Source organism: Dreissena polymorpha, chromosome 3 (assembly GCF_020536995.1).
Source record: "Dreissena polymorpha isolate Duluth1 chromosome 3, UMN_Dpol_1.0, whole genome shotgun sequence".
Taxonomy (NCBI): domain Eukaryota; kingdom Metazoa; phylum Mollusca; class Bivalvia; order Myida; family Dreissenidae; genus Dreissena; species Dreissena polymorpha.
The window spans coordinates 69,176,732-69,197,729 of record NC_068357.1 but is presented as its reverse complement, the minus strand read 5'-3'; the positions used below and the strand labels follow the sequence as shown (position 1 = coordinate 69,197,729).

General features: G+C 34.7%; 1 protein-coding gene and 1 non-coding gene across 3 annotated transcripts in view; one reads left to right on the top strand and one right to left on the bottom strand.

Annotated features, from left to right (window-relative positions):
* Positions 1 to 20,998, top strand: part of LOC127874644 (sushi, von Willebrand factor type A, EGF and pentraxin domain-containing protein 1-like) — a 496,927-nt gene that overhangs the window by 215,466 nt on the left and 260,463 nt on the right. The gene's annotated exons all lie outside the window — the stretch shown is intronic.
* Trnat-agu (transfer RNA threonine (anticodon AGU)) lies at positions 5,226 to 5,307 on the bottom strand. The gene has a single exon. It is a non-coding gene; the product is annotated as a tRNA-Thr (tRNA).

Here is a 20,998-nt window from a genome sequence, read left to right as displayed (position 1 = left end):
ACAAAATGATCTCAGTTTGTGAGGTGTTGATGAAATGTTGTCAAGATATGAGTTTCTAATTGCATCAAGTTGCCAATGAAGATGTTGTAGGTCTCCGCACTTTTCTTTTAATTTCTGCGTAATCTCACGGAGGCCAGTTGTTATACAAAGTGTCATATTTTACTCAATTTTACTAACGATTGATAATATATTTTACTCAAATCAATTGACAAGTGAGTCGATCAAAAGAATGCAATAGCCGTGAAATTATAGCATGGCACAAATCAAGCGCCCGTAATCGATTAACAGCTTTTTGCGACTGAAACAGAACAAACAAAAGAAGGTGTGCAAAATTGTGACCGGGACTGAAAAATCATTCTAGCAACCCGAAAAGTGGACCCTCGCGGTTTTGAGCCAATTGACAGAAGTTTATATTAATATTAACCCTCAAAAATGGTGCTTTGAGGAGACTTCGAGCAAACGGTTTTTTCGAGCCAAGCAAGTTCGAGCCATCGGGTTTCGACTGTAAATAAAATCATGTGTGTTTAAATAAGCTAATACAGCAATCAATGAAACCGATGAAACCTTTTCAGACCTTTGTCTTTCAGTCTTGTGTCTGTAACAGTTGCTGCGTTTCTTGACGACTTTAACTTCCAATGACACTTGGTCGCACTTCCATCTCCTGACGATATTAGAATCGTTCTTCAGCTACAAGTTTCAGAGATGAATTTCAATGTAAGATCGCATAGCCAACTTAATTGACTTAGTTTTAATCAACAATCTGTCTGAAACTTTAATGATGGCTTCTTTAAGTGATTGATTTTTACAGCAGCAGGCGAGGTAAAGTATTTATAATTCAGCAACACTTCGGACTTGTGTTTTAAACACGAGTCAAGTCATTGCAACCAATCTGCAATAGTTACCGTTTTCGCCTGCTAAGAATCTATGTATGATTTCATCACTAAAATATGTATATCAAGTAGAGTTATCGTATCTTTACGCGTAAATTCAGTTTGCTTTTCTGACTGACATATGGAGAAACGGTTGAATAGTGGTCGAAATTGACATACATTCACATTAAAACCTATCGCCCAACCAAATAATGATATCTCATATACAATTTAAGTTCATACACCATTGAATTATGTTATATTTGGTTATACATTGAGTAATAATAACATGGCCTGCAATTCTAGATGTAGACGAATGACTGCGTATAAACCCCACAGTTTTCTTCCCATGCGTCAAAGTAAATAAATAACATCAGTATAATTCGTGGGTTTGTGGCACATGGTTACTGTATACGGAAATATGACTTTCGCCTACATTACTTAATTTTATCAGAAGGTTTTTTGTTTCTTTCTTTTTGAGATCATGTACATTCTTTTTAGCATCGATATTAGTATCTGAACTAAGTGGATTTTCGTTTTTGGATTGTTTTATACTTTTGTTTGTCATGGTTCCTAAATAGAAGATTGTAACATACACGAAACTAAGTCACATTAATTTCAAATACGACACGTATACCTCGTTTAAAATAAGTGTTACGAATGAGTCAGTTGCATCACCAACACCGCCATCACTTTCATCACCATCCCCACCACCATCACCATCAACACCACCATCACAACCATTTCCATCACCATCACCGTGAACACCACCATCACAATAACCACCATTTCAATCATCATTTTCATCACCATTATCGTCGTCATCGCCCACACCACCACCATCATCACCGGCATTTCAATCACCATTACAACCATCACAACCACCATCACCATAAAAACGTCCATCACCATCACCACCAACAACAACACCATTACCACCACCAGAGCCACCCCAACAATCAGCAACAACATGACAAATAACCTCCACCATCATTACCATTTCCATCATCACCATCACAAGCACCAACACCACCATAACCGCCATTCCCACCACTATCACTCCTCACCTCTGCCATCACCATCACAACCACCATCGCCCCCTACACCACCATCACCACCATTGCCATTATTATCACGACTACAATCACTTTAACCATCACTACCATCACCACCACCACCACCATAACCAACACCATCATCATCACCACAACCACCATAACCACCAGTATCACCATCTTCCCCATCATCACCACCTTCACAATTACCACCACCATCACCATTACCGCCCTCATCTTCACCACCGTCATCACAAACACCATCATATCCATCACCACTATCACACCACAACCATCACCTTCATCATCACCACCATTATCACTAACATTACCACCATCAACACCATCACCACCATCAACACCATCACCAACACCATATTCACCACCACCATTACACCACCGTAAACACTTTCACCACCACCATCACAACCATCACCACCACCTACTAAAAAAAATCCAAAGAAGATGCATATTATGATTAGGAAGAACTTACAAGTTGCACCTCGTTCATTCGCTGCTTCGTAAAACGTGCGTTAAAAAATGGAAAATTATATTCGCCCTGAATACGATTTTAAAGGTTATGTCAATGTCTAGGCTGCACTTTTGTGAACAAATATTTACTCTAGTCATGAAAGAACTGTATGTTTTGTGTTGATATTGAATTAAAAGATAACCCAAATCGCGAACATTGAATAGTAAAATACTATTTATAAGTATGTGCGTTGTACTTTGTACTATTACACCGCAATATTGCCCACAAATGTAAAAGCAATAATAAAAAGGTATAAAGTGTTTAAAAAAAAAACAATAAGACAAACGGTATTTATGATATATTTTACCTATCAGTATAAAAAGTGTCTCTTTTGAAAATTAATAAATATTACTAAATTATCGCACATTGAAATTTATCTATTTTGCTTTTCGCTCCAATTGTCCTATGAATCATGAAACTTCTTAAGTGATACAACTGATCTTACCACAACGCATGCACATGAGATCTACTTAAACAATAGTGTTATTTCATAACGAATCAAGATTAGTTAACATGTTAAATGTATTGGTATTGTGTAATTATGAAGTAAATGACTTGTCGATTTGCGGGATGAATAGGTACCAATACTAAATTAACTGTTGAATGTTGAACAATATCCAGCTGGTTATTTTCCAAATTATATAAAATGAATGGTTAATTAACTTTTGCCAAAATCATTTTACGGACAAGGCAATGATCAGGAGCGAACACAATACATTTTGCAACAAGCTCAGTTATTACCTCTGATAAATGTATGCCAGAAATATTTTGCTATCCAAATAATGACGACTGATGTAAATATAAATCAATCATTATCAATTTATGTATTTATCATTTCAAAATCAATTTATATGCCCGCCTTTACAATGCATTGGCCAACAAATATTCTTTAAGGGGGTAAACATGTTTAGTATCACGCAAGCGTATACATGCAGACATCGCACAAGGCTTTATTCGATTATAAATGTGTTATCAATCAACCAATGCCAATGTATGGCGCTTTATTTTCCAATAATAATCTTAATGCAACACCAGTTGTTCACACTCTTTGTTCGGTTGCAAAATTAACAATACCTTTTATAAACGTATGATATGTATAGATCAACGCATCCGAAATTTCAATTCAACATCGGCATGCGAGCTAGATTGATATCCCTTTATTCAGGATGCAGCGTGCATTATGATATAATATTTTATCACATGCTATACCCCGTTTCTCATGTAATAAAACCATTACATATTTTTTATATTACACATGTGTAATACAACATTTTTAAGCGTTTTCATTGGCTAAGTTTTCGTTTATTGACCAATCGCATTTTGTTATTTTGCTGAAATGATGTTGCAACGTCAAATGACGTCACGAAATGTAAACAACATTCGGGATTTATCATTATGTTTGCGTGAATATTTATTTAATTTGCCCATTTAAAAGCATGTGATAAAAAAGATGTGACACTCGTTGTCATATCATACCATATTTAATTAAATTCGTCCAGGAAATTCGTTAGTAAGCTCGCCATAGGCTCGCTTACTAACACAATTCCTGAACTCGTTTAATAAAATATGGTAGGATATGACAACTCGTGCCAGATCCTATATATATTAAAACACGCCCATAGCCTATATAAACAGTGTATTTATTACTGCACTAAAATCTTTTTGTCTGTAAAGAGGTAGCATATGATTAACATTGTGTGGCACGACCGGCCACATGTCTTTTTTTTAAAAAAAAACTTCAGTAGATACATCGTAATTTTTAAATATGAACATTTATTTTTTGTAGACCGTGGTAGAACAATTTGCCATTTGTATGAAGTTTAAAGTCCAACAAAGAATGTCAATGGGAACTTAACTTTAACGATTGAACATTTATGAATATTTAAGTTCATAAAGTAATATCACTTAATTTTCCTAAAAAAATATTTTAATGGTAAGTATGCAATAAACTTGGCCCTGTAATATGAACCGGTTTGGAATCCCAATAATTAGACACAGCTTTAAAGTGATACATTTAAAATGGTTTACATTTGTATTTTGGCTCTAATGCAACCTGACCTCTCTTTAAAAGATATTAAGGTAGCGCCACTGTATTGTAATGTTATGTATTATTTTCTTAATCAGCATTATTTTACTGAACTACATGCACATTTTTAAGTAGGCTTTCCATGCTTTAAAAAAATACTGATTTTTTCAAAACCACCCCCATGCTCAGCTTTTGTCAAGTTTATTTTCACCCCTGGGGTATATGAAAGTTCCATAATTCATCCAGATTTCCAAATATGAGCATGCAGTTGGTGTGTACAGATGCAGTAAAGGTGTTTAAAGTTTAAACAGGATGAAATAAGTATTCGTTTACAGACATTTACTTTTTATAATTAAAGTTTATATATGGAAGAGCGCAATGAAATGTAAGTGGTTTCAGCCAAGTAGAAATTGGGTTGGTTAAAAACAAAGTGTCATTAAATTCAAAATAGTATCATTTAAGAAATATTTTGAACTAAGTTTTATAGATACACTATATACAGCAAAAATACCAAGAAATAGACAGATTTACCGTTTACTTTTTGAAATAAAAATAAAAATGCAACATGCATGATTAGTACTTTTAGCAGTAAATCACCCAATTTAGCCATAGCGTTGTTTTAATTTTAAAAATTGAAGAATGTGCATAAAAAATTGCAACATATTTAACAATGAAGATAGCTTATATCTTATAATAAATCAAATTAGGTTAGAAAAGAAATAAAACGCATCGCAAAAAGTGTGCGTTGTCGGCAGGATTCGAACCTGCGCGGGAAGATCCCAAAAGATTACTAGTCTATTGCCTTAATCACTCGGCCACGACTACTACACATGTAACTGCTTAAATTAAATATCCATAAGTAAACAGGTAAAAAGGCTCTTTGATCTTTGAAGAAATCGCGGGAAATCATTACAGTGGCGCCACCTTAAGAATATTGTAAAACATGGTCTGTAATCAATAACGTTTGGAATACATTATTTCAACTCTAATAATGAAGTTTGCGGAAAAAATTCTTCATATTTTACAATAGATTCAAAGGGTAAGGTGCATGAACGAAAATGATACACCGAGATCGTTATTTAAATGGGTTGCCTGCGATCAATACACCGTAATAAAGCAAAATTCCTCAAAAGTCAAAATTCCTCTTTAAATATATGCTTATTAAAATGACCATCGTCAGGAGTATCTCAAGTTTCAACATATAAGCGTAAAATGATTTCATTTCATAATCAACTAAAACATGTCCGCACAATAATTAAAGTATTCGTAGTACTATGATCCATGCATTAATGTTAGTATTCATAGTTCTGCGATTGCAGTCCACACATAATGCTTGTATTCATAGTTCTGCCATTGCAGTCCGCACATAGAGCTAGTATTCATAGTTCTGCGATTGCAGTCCACATATAATGCTTGTATTCATAGTTCTGCGATTGCAGTCCACACATAATGCTTGTATTCATTATTCTGCGATTGCAGTCCACACATAATGCTAGTATTCGTAGTTCTACGATTGCAGTCCACACATAATGCTTGTATTCAGAGCCCTACGATTGCAGCTTTTAATTGTTCCTTAACGCTATCATGATTTAAACGACGTGTTTGTTATGACATTTTTTTCATACTCTACGTAAGTGCTTCTGGCAGATAGATACACAACTTTGCCAGCCGTGTAAATAATGTTGTTACAATTCTGGAATCTTCCAAAGTTACCGCTGTGAATGCCTTGCCTTTCGGGATTGCATATTCTTCTAAGGTGGTTGAATTGCTATTTTCGCAATATTAGTGTGTTAATATTTGGATAATACGGATGAATGTATGGATTTATATTTACAAGACATATAAACAATAATGAGAATGTACTTTAAAGCGTTTGTATATACATTTGCAACATAGGTATGTTTTATATTTTCACCATAATCAATAAATTATTAAGGGTGTTGTCTGCCGTAAATGTACATGAATATGAAAAAGCTTGCTAATGTTGAGTATGCACACATACTCCTGTTACCACATTGTGCATTTAAACAAACGTTAATTGTTTATAAATGATTTCGGACTGCAGACATACTTCAATTTAACACTTTCTTCGACAAAATGTGGCGGTTCTCCGAATGGAGTCATCTTCCTTAAGTGTGCAAAAGGACCATTACCCCTTGGGCTACTGAAACGTGTAATCATTCCGAACACGATTTGAGATCGGTTGTCATGTTTCTTTAAAAAAAAATGTATGCATACAGAATGTAATAGGATTCCAGTCATTCACTGTGCACGGGTGTACGTTAGGTATACGGTATATTACGTATGAACAAGACTATTGTACGTTAGGCATACGGTATATTACGTATGAACAAGACGAGTGTACGTTAGGCATACGGTATATTACGTATGAACAAGACGAGTGTACGTTAGGCATACGGTATATTACGTATGAACAAGACGAGTGTACGTTAGGCATACGGTATATTACGTATGAACAAGACGAGTGTACGTTAGGCATACGGTATATTACGTATGAACAAGACGAGTGTACGTTAGGCATACGGTATATTACGTATGAACAAGACGAGTGTACGTTAGGCATACGGTATATTACGTATGAACAAGACGAGTGTACGTTAGGCATACGGTATATTACGTATGAACAAGACGAGTGTACGTTAGGCATACGGTATATTACGTATGAACAAGACGAGTGTACGTTAGGCATACGGTATATTACGTATGAACAAGACGAGTGTACGTTAGGCATACGGTATATTACGTATGAACAAGACGAGTGTACGTTAGGCATACGGTATATTACGTATGAACAAGACGAGTGTACGTTAGGCATACGGTATATTACGTATGAACAAGACGAGTGTACGTTAGGCATACGGTATATTACGTATGAACAAGACGAGTGTACGTTAGGCATACGGTATATTACGTATGAACAAGACGAGTGTACGTTAGGCATACGGTATATTACGTATGAACAAGACGAGTGTACGTTAGGCATACGGTATATTACGTATGAACAAGACGAGTGTACGTTAGGCATACGGTATATTACGTATGAACAAGACGGGTGTACGTTAGGCATACGGTATATTACGTATGAACAAGACGAGTGTACGTTAGGCATACGGTATATTACGTATGAACAAGACGAGTGTACGTTAGGCATACGGTATATTACGTATGAACAAGACGGGTGTACGTTAGGCATACGGTATATTACGTATGAACAAGACGGGTGTACGTTAGGCATACGGTATATTACGTATGAACAAGACGGGTGTACGTTAGGCATACGGTATATTACGTATGAACAAGACGAGTGTACGTTAGGCATACGGTATATTACGTATGAACAAGACGAGTGTACGTTAGGCATACGGTATATTACGTATGAACAAGACGAGTGTACGTTAGGCATACGGTATATTACGTATGAACAAGACGAGTGTACGTTAGGCATACGGTATATTACGTATGAACAAGACGGGTGTACGTTAGGCATACGGTATATTACGTATGAACAAGACGAGTGTACGTTAGGCATACGGTATATTACGTATGAACAAGACGGGTGTACGTTAGGCATACGGTATATTACGTATGAACAAGACGAGTGTACGTTAGGCATACGGTATATTACGTATGAACAAGACGAGTGTACGTTAGGCATACGGTATATTACGTATGAACAAGACGAGTGTACGTTAGGCATACGGTATATTACGTATGAACAAGACGAGTGTACGTTAGGCATACGGTATATTACGTATGAACAAGACGAGTGTACGTTAGGCATACGGTATATTACGTATGAACAAGACGAGTGTACGTTAGGCATACGGTATATTACGTATGAACAAGACGAGTGTACGTTAGGCATACGGTATATTACGTATGAACAAGACGAGTGTACGTTAGGCATACGGTATATTACGTATGAACAAGACGAGTGTACGTTAGGCATACGGTATATTACGTATGAACAAGACGAGTGTACGTTAGGCATACGGTATATTACGTATGAACAAGACGAGTGTACGTTAGGCATACGGTATATTACGTATGAACAAGACGAGTGTACGTTAGGCATACGGTATATTACGTATGAACAAGACGAGTGTACGTTAGGCATACGGTATATTACGTATGAACAAGACGAGTGTACGTTAGGCATACGGTATATTACGTATGAACAAGACGGGTGTACGTTAGGCATACGGTATATTACGTATGAACAAGACGAGTGTACGTTAGGCATACGGTATATTACGTATGAACAAGACGGGTGTACGTTAGGCATACGGTATATTACGTATGAACAAGACGAGTGTACGTTAGGCATACGGTATATTACGTATGAACAAGACGAGTGTACGTTAGGCATACGGTATATTACGTATGAACAAGACGAGTGTACGTTAGGCATACGGTATATTACGTATGAACAAGACGAGTGTACGTTAGGCATACGGTATATTACGTATGAACAAGACGAGTGTACGTTAGGCATACGGTATATTACGTATGAACAAGACGAGTGTACGTTAGGCATACGGTATATTACGTATGAACAAGACGAGTGTACGTTAGGCATACGGTATATTACGTATGAACAAGACGAGTGTACGTTAGGCATACGGTATATTACGTATGAACAAGACGAGTGTACGTTAGGCATACGGTATATTACGTATGAACAAGACGAGTGTACGTTAGGCATACGGTATATTACGTATGAACAAGACGAGTGTACGTTAGGCATACGGTATATTACGTATGAACAAGACGAGTGTACGTTAGGCATACGGTATATTACGTATGAACAAGACGAGTGTACGTTAGGCATACGGTATATTACGTATGAACAAGACGAGTGTACGTTAGGCATACGGTATATTACGTATGAACAAGACGAGTGTACGTTAGGCATACGGTATATTACGTATGAACAAGACGAGTGTACGTTAGGCATACGGTATATTACGTATGAACAAGACGAGTGTACGTTAGGCATACGGTATATTACGTATGAACAAGACGAGTGTACGTTAGGCATACGGTATATTACGTATGAACAAGACTATTCGCATGAATGGAACGAAAATGGATGTCTACTAGGCATATTTGATAATGTAGGTTGTTCCTGTTCTCTATCATGTCACTTTTTACTGTTTAAGTGGCCAATATTACTTTGATACAACACACCTATTTGTTAATTTGCAATTAAATGAACGCTTGATCAAAGTTTTTTAATGGAGAGTAAGTTGGTTCCTTTTTCCCAGTTCCTTATTCGAATAAGGAATAAGAAACTGTTCCTTATTTCTTTCTTTAATTTTATCATTGGTTTATACTGGACTGGAACTATTTAGATGTTTACATTTATCAATTTAAAGCATTTAATGACTACCTTCAAAACATGCCAAACTCTGTGAACAAGTCCCTTTAACAAAGGCGATTTTTATCATGGTGTCATGTAGATTCGTCATCTTACCTGATGCGGAATATCAACTCCTTAATATTTCAAATCCTCCACGTCAATCAATAGCAGTTTATATATTGTTCCATTGTAAATTAGCGTAGATCTATCCAACTTTGACAGTAAATTTCAACATCGTAGAGTTACTCTACGCTCGTTTAACCCCAATGGGTATTTCAATTTCAACAACAAAGCAATGGTTACACTCAACAAACTTTAAAAACGTTGTTTACATTATAATGAATAACTTCGCGAGGGGTCAGTGCCTTTTTATGTGTGAACTAGTTACCAAGATCACAAGTTATATATGTTTCAGTTCACTTGAATGAATTTCAACTAATCAAGTGCAGTTATTTAACGTCACACAAAAACACGTTTAGCGTCATAAAACGTCGACCTCATTTGAAAGCATTTCTGCTGACGACTTCACATTTATTTATTTTAAAAGAGAAAAATAAATGTATACATAACAAATAGTTTTATTGCTTATCTACTGGTTTTCGTAGTGTTTATTATAATCTGACAGATGGCGCCAAATGTTAGTTTTACGTCTTTTAAAACCTTTAATTAAAGAGCGCAGACTGGTTTTACGTTTGTAAGATTCGTAAGAATTCTTAAGTCTGCGAACGCGTTTATGAAACGTTCGTAGGAATTGGCGTAAGAACGTTCTTACGTAAAAATCGCAGAATTCTTACGAAAAACTTAAGAATTGTTTATGAAACGGGGCCACTAACTTCACATCAACAAAACCTAAAGAATATACAATTATTCTACATGTATGTGATATAAAAGTGCAATCTTGTATATTTAAACATGTTTGCTTTTATTTATTATCCAGTTCCTTATTCGCGACTGAATAAAGAAAACGGAACCAATGCCTTATTCATTATTCAAGCCGAATAAGTAACTGGCATTTTCTTACTTAAACATAAATGAAATTAATCCAAAGTTAACCACATATAAATGAACATATTATTTATACATTGGTTGTATATGTAAAAGACTAATTGCAATACATATCTACTATGTTTGTAGTGATTATAATCCAGTTCCTTATTCAGTTTGAAAAAGGAATGACGAACTGGTTCCTTATTCCTTATTCAAATCGATTAAGGAACTCGAATGTTTTTTTCTACAAATTATAAATCAAAATGAACCAACGAGGCGAATAACTCAACAAATATTATTGTTAATGTATGTCGGGTGTAAAAAAGATTAATTGCAGTACATTTCTACTTTGTTTTATTTAATGATAACATAGTTTCTTATTCGGGTTGAATAAGGAATAAGGAACCAGTTCTTTATTCCTTTTTCAATCCGAATAAGGAACAAGGTAAGCATTAACTGAAATTAAGTAGAGATGTACTGCATTTAATGTGTTTGATACCTTAACTATATTAATAATGATTTTCATTGATTTATTGGTCTCTTTGGTTCATTTTAATATTTTGTTTAGTATGAAAATGCCAGTTCCTTATTCGATTTGAATAAGGAATAAGGAATCAGTTCCTTATTCCTTTTTTCAATCCGAATGCAGAACTAGGTTATCATTCAATTAAACTTAGTACAGATGTAATGCAATTAATGTTTTTGATACCCAACATAAATTGACAATGATTTTCATTGATTTATTGGTCTCTTTGGTTCATGTTAATAGTTTGTTAAGTATGAAAATGCCAGTTCCTTATTCGATTAGAATAAGGAATACGGAACCTTATACTTAAATTTACTATGCCAAATAAGTTGTGTGGCTTTAAATATATTGTCTATCTCCGAAAACGCGTCTTCTTCATCTTGGATGCCAACGGTACATCCGGCGATCTTCATCATTGCCACCAGATTAAAGGTCGTGATAAACGACAAAATAGCGCTGGTCTTGGTGGTAACCAGTCCTATTTGTTCCGAAGTTAGTGCACCTGGTTACTATTTGCCACAAAAAACTGTTTATCATGACGCAAGAAACTATTTAGAAATGTACTACAATACATATTGTTGATACCCAACCTACATTTAAAAAGATTTTAATTGATATATTGGTCTCTTCGGTTCATATTATTTGTGTGTGCGCATGTGTGCGTGTGTATTTGTGCTTGGTTTATATTACACACCGAGATACTTCATAGAAGTACAAAGCCACTCTTGGAGGTACCAAAGAATAGCGAGGTACTTTCCCTAGACCTCGTTACGTGTACCTCGCCAAACGCTTGTAAATACCATATAACATAACTTCCGCTCGTTTCTACAGGTACCTCGATATAACGTTGTAGTACTTGCTCGTGTGTCAGAGTCTGACCCCCACACACTTGTCATTACATCTCAGACATTCGACCGCTACTATGGTTCCCGGCTCGAAATCGAGCGCGCGTAAATAAACAGTCGCTGGAATAATACAGAACCAAATGGGAATCAACGAAGCGGAGGCCGTTGGCTGACCGATTTACCGAGGTACGAACACACAGTTTTTTTCCACAGCTGACTTATGTTCAGTTTGTTTTGTGTCATTTTCAGTTTTGAACTCCCAAATTTTTTTTCCTCCTTTTTTCTAAACCATGTATGTACAAAATTCACTCTCATTAATCCAAATATTGAACAAACAACATTTTTTAGTATGTATTTATAAATAAATGCATAATATATACAAATATGATAGTTTATAACATGTGAGAACAAGAATAAAGAAAATATAAACAAACAGTGCTAATACCTTAAGAAAGTATTAATACCTCGGGAAACATTTAATAAATGTTTCTCGAGGTATTAATACTTTCTTAAGGTATTAGCACTCTAATGGGACATGTTGATTTTATCTTTTTTCTTCGCATATTTCTTAGTGTTATGATAATCTGCATTGATCATTAAAGTTAAAATACAATTCACCATACAATAATTTTTTTTTTTTGACATTTTCATTTTTTTTTAACCCCCAATTTTTTTTTCTCCTTTTTTTCTAAACCATGTGTGTACAAAATTCACTCTTATTAATCCAAAAATTGAACAAACAACATTTTTAGTATGTATTTATAGATAAATGCATAATATATACAAATATGATTGTTTTTAACATGTTAGAACAAGAATAAAGAAAATATAAACAAACAAGTAATGTCATCATCCTTCGGAAAACGATAAAAAATGAAAACTCTAGTCACGAGTCTTTTCTTTACAAAAAAATGCCAAAAAAAATGGCAAAATGAAATTACAATCTTCAAACGTAAAAATCATCTACAATGTATGCTTGAATGAAAAATAAAGAAAAAATGGGGGTCACCAGTGAAAACGAAAAGTTCCTGCTTTAAAATCAAGGGTACCCCCCGTTTCCAGAAACGCCATACTGAATTTGAGATTGTTATATGTGGGCATAAAGATGAGCTAAATGTTCAAAAATTATTATAAACATATAAAAAAAGAGGAAAAGCCTAAAATAAACTCATTAACATATAAACATACATTCATCTCATATATCATGTGTGACATGTCACGTAATCAGTGCAGTTAGATTTGCTAACCTAGTTTGAAACTGCACGTGAAATGTGTTTTTCTATAAATAAGACTTGAAAATGTTACAAGGAAATAAGAACATTAATAATTAAGTTACAAGGCACATTTAATCATTCTATCATACATGTTTAAAGAAAAAATAGATTTATCAATTTATTAATGAGTAGTGATACTACTACTGTAACGATCCGTCCCTTATATATATACAACAACGGCTAGCTCACCGGACAAATCGTACAGAATGGTTATAATGAATTTTCCTCGTGGCTACCTTGCCAAGTTGATTGGAGACAAACACAAATAACAACGATAATTACACGATACTACACTACTCTAAGCAGAACAAATATAACCAAAACCTATCTCCCCAAACTACTACCCTGATTTCTCTCTGATAAATTTCGACCAGGAACCCTCAAGTTCGAATCTTTTACCATGAAACTGTTAGTATGAACTCACATTATACACAAAAATGATGGGCATTTAAACCTTTATCTCAAACATCATACACAAAACCACACATACTAAACCCTATGTACTAAACGCCATGCATGAAACCCTATGCATGAAACACCATGCATGAAACCCTATGCATGAAACCCTATGCATGAAACACCATGCATGAAACCATAGGTATCAAACCCTATGCACGAAACGCCATGCATGAAACCCTACGCATGAAACCCTATGCATGAAACACCATGCATGAAACCATAGGTATCAAACCCTATGCACAAAACGCCATGCAAGAAACCCTATGCATGAAACCATATGCATGAAACTCTATGCATGAAACCCTATGCATGAAACACCATGCATGAAACCAGAAGCATGAAACGAGGGCAAAAGACAGGTTCCTTAATTTCACACACTGACTGAAAAGACTTCTAATAATGTAGTTCTTGTTAAGACGGCGTCTCAATGAACCAAGTCCTACTACCGAACCACGGGTTTGAAGCCCAGGCTCTCCTAAATGCTGCACGTATCGCAATGATCCGTACAGACACTATAACCAGGATTCCCTTTGTATCAGCCAATAATGTTAAAATAATTCCCCTTCTTTCCGTAATGTGTGTTTTAGTGTATATGTAGTCTTCACGATGTTAACCAAGCGTCAGCTACGTTCAGAGAGAGAGAAATGACTGTCGACCCGCGCTTATATACCTCGAGAATTACTGGGCGATTCCATTATACGGGTCAAGTCTGTTTAGACTGAACAGGGAGATCAAATTTTACGACAATGGTTTTACGGCAATCAACTTCCGGATTTGGGGTTACAAGCCACCAAGAAAACAGGTAGTCGACTGGCAGCATTTTCGCTACACTACTAGTGATAACATTAAACTTATTATGACAAACAAAACAAATACATGTACATGATTGTCATGGTAGTTTTTTTAAGAACTTCCACAGGTTGGAATAAGTGTCTTCACAAGACACTTGGCATTGGTGACCCTGGGCTGACCATAAGAGTTATTCATTATGAAAATGTTTTTGAGACAGTCAAGTTCAAAGATCATTTTAAGATGCATAAGATTGAGTCCAGAGCCAGCTATAATATTTATGTTGTTGCAGCATTGAACACATGACTGTAAACAAGAACACTCAGTGACTGCAAATTCCTAGCTTGTTTCTGGGTTGAATTTGAGTCCATAATCTGTCTGGTTTCATTTTCCTCCTGCACAGGTAATCAGCATATCACTGAAGACATAAGAACTTTCATAAGTTTCAGTCAAAGAAAATGATGCATAATTGCAAATTGTGTATTCATAATATTAACCATTTTTATTTATTAAAATATAAATATTTTGTCTTTTCGTATTTATTTAGCTTCAATAAGCCTTCTCAAAATTGTCTCTATAAATTGACATTTTCTTCATGTAATTCAACAAAACAATCATATACAGCTGTCAAATACACAAGCACGTGTTTACATTCTTCATCCAAATGTTAACCCTTTCAGTGCTGGAATCGAATTTTAAAGGCCTTCGCCAACAGTTTGGATCCAGATGAGACGCCACATAACATGGCGTCTCATCAGGATCCAAACTGTTTGCTATTCTGATAGTATTCGTTGAAAAACATGAAAAGAATGCCAATTTTAGAATTCAGCAGACGACATTTTAGCAGACGACAAATTTCCCAGCATGCTAAGCGTTAATACCAAATACATGTCTTATACCTACTGGATATGAAACTGACTATTAACATTACATTAATGATTGTATTTATTACTTAAAACACTGATTATACATTAACAATCGCATAAATCAGTGAAATACCCTCTCCATTTCCATCTTATTAGCCTGTCTGCTACAAAGGAGATAGTTGACACTTAATGAATGGTCCTAACCGCTTGTATTTCCATTTTCTTTAATTGATCATTGGAACATTCAGTGTTGACAAAAGTAATTAATCCTCCCTGACCACCAATGTTGTTGATCATTGCTGAAAAGATAATAAATATGCAGCATTTTAATTTGGATATATAACCATAATACATAGTTTAAGAGATCACACAAGTACAAAATAGTAGCAGTCATTGGCATATCATTTTCAGAATAGTAATTTTAGTATTTGGGACTTAATATACTTTTTGTTGTTTGTTTAAGGAAACCATAATTACTGGGTAATAAAGTTCAAATATGCTGTCCTTGATTGCTATGCATTTACAACACAACTTTTTCCTTAAATGGCATATTTTCTTTTTCAAAATGATAGCAAATATTTGCCTGATTATGTGGTAAAAATCACCGACAGGTTGCACTTATCCTACAAAATCTTCTTTACTCCAAATTATAAACAATGAAACTGTTATACTTGATTTTTTTTTTTACATAATCCATGTACCTTCCTGTTCCAAGCTTTGTGTTGATAGCAAAACCATTGCATGTTTTTGCCGTACGATAACCGGTCCACATGGCTACATTGATTACACAAGCATAAATCCACTTTTTCCCCGTTTACTGCTCACCAACAATATTAAATTTTGTAAGTGACACGGCCCGTGTCACGGGTTGTAAACGTGATTTTTGACAGTGTCAGTGGTCAAACTGTTCAGTCGTTTTACATTCGTATTTCCAGGAATCGTTTTCTTCATAAATATCAACACTGCCATGCATTAGTTGACGTTTATCATTAAATCAAGTCACATTAATATGAACAACAATAACACTTTTATGAATCTTTCTCTTTCAAGATAGCACATTGACTTTTCTTTAAACGATTCAATCTGTCAGATACAATGTCGGCCATATTTGTTGTCATTTTATTAAGCGTGCGGGTCCTACATTACTATAGTATTTCATAGCGTATTTATAGAATATTCGTAGTTTTCCGCACATACCAGGACAATCGTGATACATCGGCTATCTCGGATTCCTCCGTAAGATAGGTCTCCAATCTGAACGCATCGGACAGTGGGCTACACCACACCGTCTCTCTGATGTACGAAGGCGGCCGTCATATTGGATTTGGAACTACTTTTGAAAACAAGATGGAGGCCCCACGGTTTAAAACCGTAAAGAAGATATTAAAATGTGTTGTTTGTAGCTCGTCTGTTTCAAGATTACATTCTTTAAATAATATTTAGGGTAAATCTGTGAATTCCAACAACATAATTACACTTGTTTAAATGTAAAGTTTCCAGCATTGACATTGAGTACTCCTATAGTAACAATAATGACTTCATGTAGGCAATATAAATTGCCGCAATAGAGTCTTTTGATGATTTCTGCTTTGGCAGACTCTTGGCTCAGATTTATTCTGAACGCGAATAATTTCAGCTATCCTATAAATATGAGGTCGATACATGTATACATCGGTAGATTACGTCTAATTATTTTGACTATGACATTAAGTTAATTTTAAATTTTCACGTTTTGGTAAATTGAGAAAATTTAAAAACAATGTTTCAGATTCGCATATTTTGGTTTTAGTTATGATATTTGCAAGGAAACAGTAATACTGAACATTTACTATGCTCTAAAATAGCCATTATATGCATCTTTTGACGATTTAAAAGCCTGAAAATTATAAAGCGTTGCAACGCAAAGCGATTGAATAATTTGGAGAATTCTGTTGTTGTCCTTGACCTTATATTTTTGTGAAGCTATGCAGATTGCTTATATATAGTATAAAAACATCCTTCATTCAATAAGCACGGATGTTTGAGCAGTCTAAATGGTAGACTTTAAATCCAGGACTCTAGGGGTCAGTGGTTCTAGCCCTGATGAGGGCTACTTTTTTCCTTATTTTAATTCTATTCTTGATTTTAACTGGCACCTTTAAATTGACTATTTTCGTTATAATTTGTGACACTACAAGGATTGCTTACATAAAGTAAAAAATACATCACTCATTGTATACGCATGGAAGGCCGAGTGGTCTAAGCGGTAGACTTTTACTCCAGGGGTCAATGGTTCTAGCCAAGTTGAGGGTTACTTTTTTATTTTATTTTATTTTATTCTTGTTTTTTATTGGAGCTTTTTAGATCGAATGTTTACATTTATCAATATTGCATTTAATGACACAAATAATTTGGGAGAGTTCTTTTTTATTGTTTGATTGTGTGATATTTCAAGGAATGCTTATATAAAGTATAAAAGAAACCACTGACTATGGAAGCACTGATGGCCCATTGGTTTAAGCGCTTGACTTTTACTCCAATGATCAGTGGATTGAGCCCAGTTAAGGAAGACTTCCTTTCTTTTTTTCAGCGTAGCTGTTTAACCTCACTTTTGACCTTAGTTTACCTTTAATCATGACCAGTAAAATTCACATAAAAGTTCCCGCCAGTAGGTCCCAAATGATTACATCCGAATTGTACATTAGCTAATAATACAAAAATCACTGTGAACAATGGATGCATATCATTTGAGCAGAAATATTAATATATTGTTAAGAACATGTACATGTTAATTACAATAAATTAAAAACATGATTAAAAACATTCTCTAAACATTACACCGAAACGTTTTTCAATAGTTTAAGAAGCATTATAGCATTAATCACATGTCTCTTAAATTAAAAGAAGCTATTGTTTACATGCCGTAACGCTCACACTAAACACTACAAAAACACACACACAAAGTGTAGCAAAGGTACACAAAGTCAAACACATGCTGCAAAGTCCAATAAACCCACTGTAACTCTTGGATTGCCTTTGTTAAAACTTGCCTGGAATTATATCAAAACTACTGTAGACCAAACAAAAACAATTATTTATGTTAAAATCTTTGTTCCTCCTAAATATATTCCCCTAATAGTCTTAAATGTATTGAATAAAGGATACACTGGTTAACTTATTTGTGTTTTGATCTGACTTTACTTGTCTTTGTAGCCTTTGCCAGACTTTGCAGTGTTTAGTGAGACCCACTCTTATCTATTTGTAAACAGCATAGTTATACATGTCAATGTATCAAGTCAAAAAATGTAATAATTTATACTAGTGTTAGTCTATTGCAAGATTTAGTTCACTTTTATATTAATTAAATGTGTTATTACTATTAATCACTTCAAGTGGCATAATAAGCAATCAGTTGTGTATTGCGCATCAGACACAAGAAAGAATCGACGCTTGCTGAAGAACTTTTTATTTCAAGATGGTGAGCATAATTAATTGAAGATTTCACCAAGCGCTTATTATATCTAGTTCTGCGGGTTTTCAATGTACATAGCATCAATAGCTTTTGCTGCCATTTTGTTTATCGGATGCAATTCAATGTTTTCTGTTGAGTTCAGTAACAATGTTTGGCTAGATTGAACTTTACCGGTACGCAGTTGTTTACCACTTTCGACAAAGCGGGGGTTTGGGGGCGGTAGCCCCCGATACGAAGGAAATATATACGATAAAAGGATTATAAGGTGTTGCGTTAGTTGGTATGTGTTTGGTGTTAAGGGTTAGGGTTAGGGTACGCTGTTTGATGTTAAGTGTTGCGTACCGGTAAAGTTCAATCGTCCCCAATGTTTATATGTGAATATCTGTAACATTATATATATTTTGTTAAGTGTTTTTTTATTAAGCTAAACTTTTCAGCACATTATACTTTCTTGAAGAAATTTTGATGAAATAATCCCAGAACTTTCCAAGCATATGTTCTGTGTACATCTTTTTTTCTTTATCTGTTTCTTTTACATTGAAAATACTAGTTGGAAACTGTGTAGAGCTATGATTGTCCCAATTTTGTTACTTTTTGTTCATAATCTGATGAACATGACCATTCCAAAACTCTATTTTACTGTCTGTTCATGTCAATCTACTATGTAGTCAATTAATATTTCTGTTTTTTTTTGTTATAACTATTTGGGATTATTTTGATGCATGTTACATCAATTAAAAAGTGTTATTTCTTACCGTACAAGTAATCAAACGTTTTATCTTGTAAAATGTTGCAACTCGGCCCTATTTGTATATAAAGTTCATTGAACATTATGTAGATCTTTATAGTTTGTCCAGCCCAAAATGTCATATTTAGTTATTCTCATTACTTTGCTACTTAATTGCTAGCATAAGAAACATACCATTGTAGTTATTTGAATATTTGTCTCGATTTAGTTGTTGCAGTTTCTTACCGCCTCACTGTCACATGTACCAACACATGTACTCACAGATGAGAATAAGCAAACACATTTTCAACGAGTTGTTGGGTTATGTGTCCAGATTTTTATGGGGATCAATAATCTATTGAAAAAAAAAGCATTTAATTGTTTCTATAACAAAAAAGTGGTTTTAAATAATCTTTTTCTGATTTCAGGTTCAGTGCTGGTGGAAAAACATGAGTTCCTGATCCAGGGCAGCTTTAAAGGCGAGCCCTTATGATACATGTCATTATCAATGTGACAGTTGCCTTAAAAAATTGATGGAGAATAAATTGTTTTTAAAAACCTTAAAACGTGTATTTACAAATTTTGTGTCAAGACTTAATTAAACAATGAACATAGTTGACAGAAATAATTGTAACCATTATTATTGCTGTGTATTGGAACATCCTTATAGTGTAAGCAAACACACCTTTCTATATGGAGAGGAAATCCAGGTTCAAATCCTGGTGGGGATCCCATATTAACAGCAACTTAGCTTATTTTCATATTGATTATACAAACAATACTTTTTGTTGTCAAAGTGTGTTGTATTTAATATGCAAATAAAATGTTCATTGTTTTTTGATAATTTTCTCTATCTCACACACACTTATGCAGTAATTTTGTTTTGTTTTACTTCATGTCATGTATCATTCGTATAAGGGCACTATTATTAGCTTCACAGGATATCAGATGTCAAAAACAAAGGCCCATAATTATGTCCTGGCAATTAATCATAATTATAAAACTTTTGTGGAACTATCGGGATTGTGTACGAAGCCATTCTGACCCGATAAACCACAAATAACGACAAAGGTTTTTGGATCGATTTGCGACACAGGTGTTAGATTTTCGGCACTTGTTATAATTTTTAACCCTTGATTGACGATTAGCTTTTATTATTATTGAGTCTTTGATGGGTAAATTGGTAGTTGTTTGGTACACGCTTTAAAG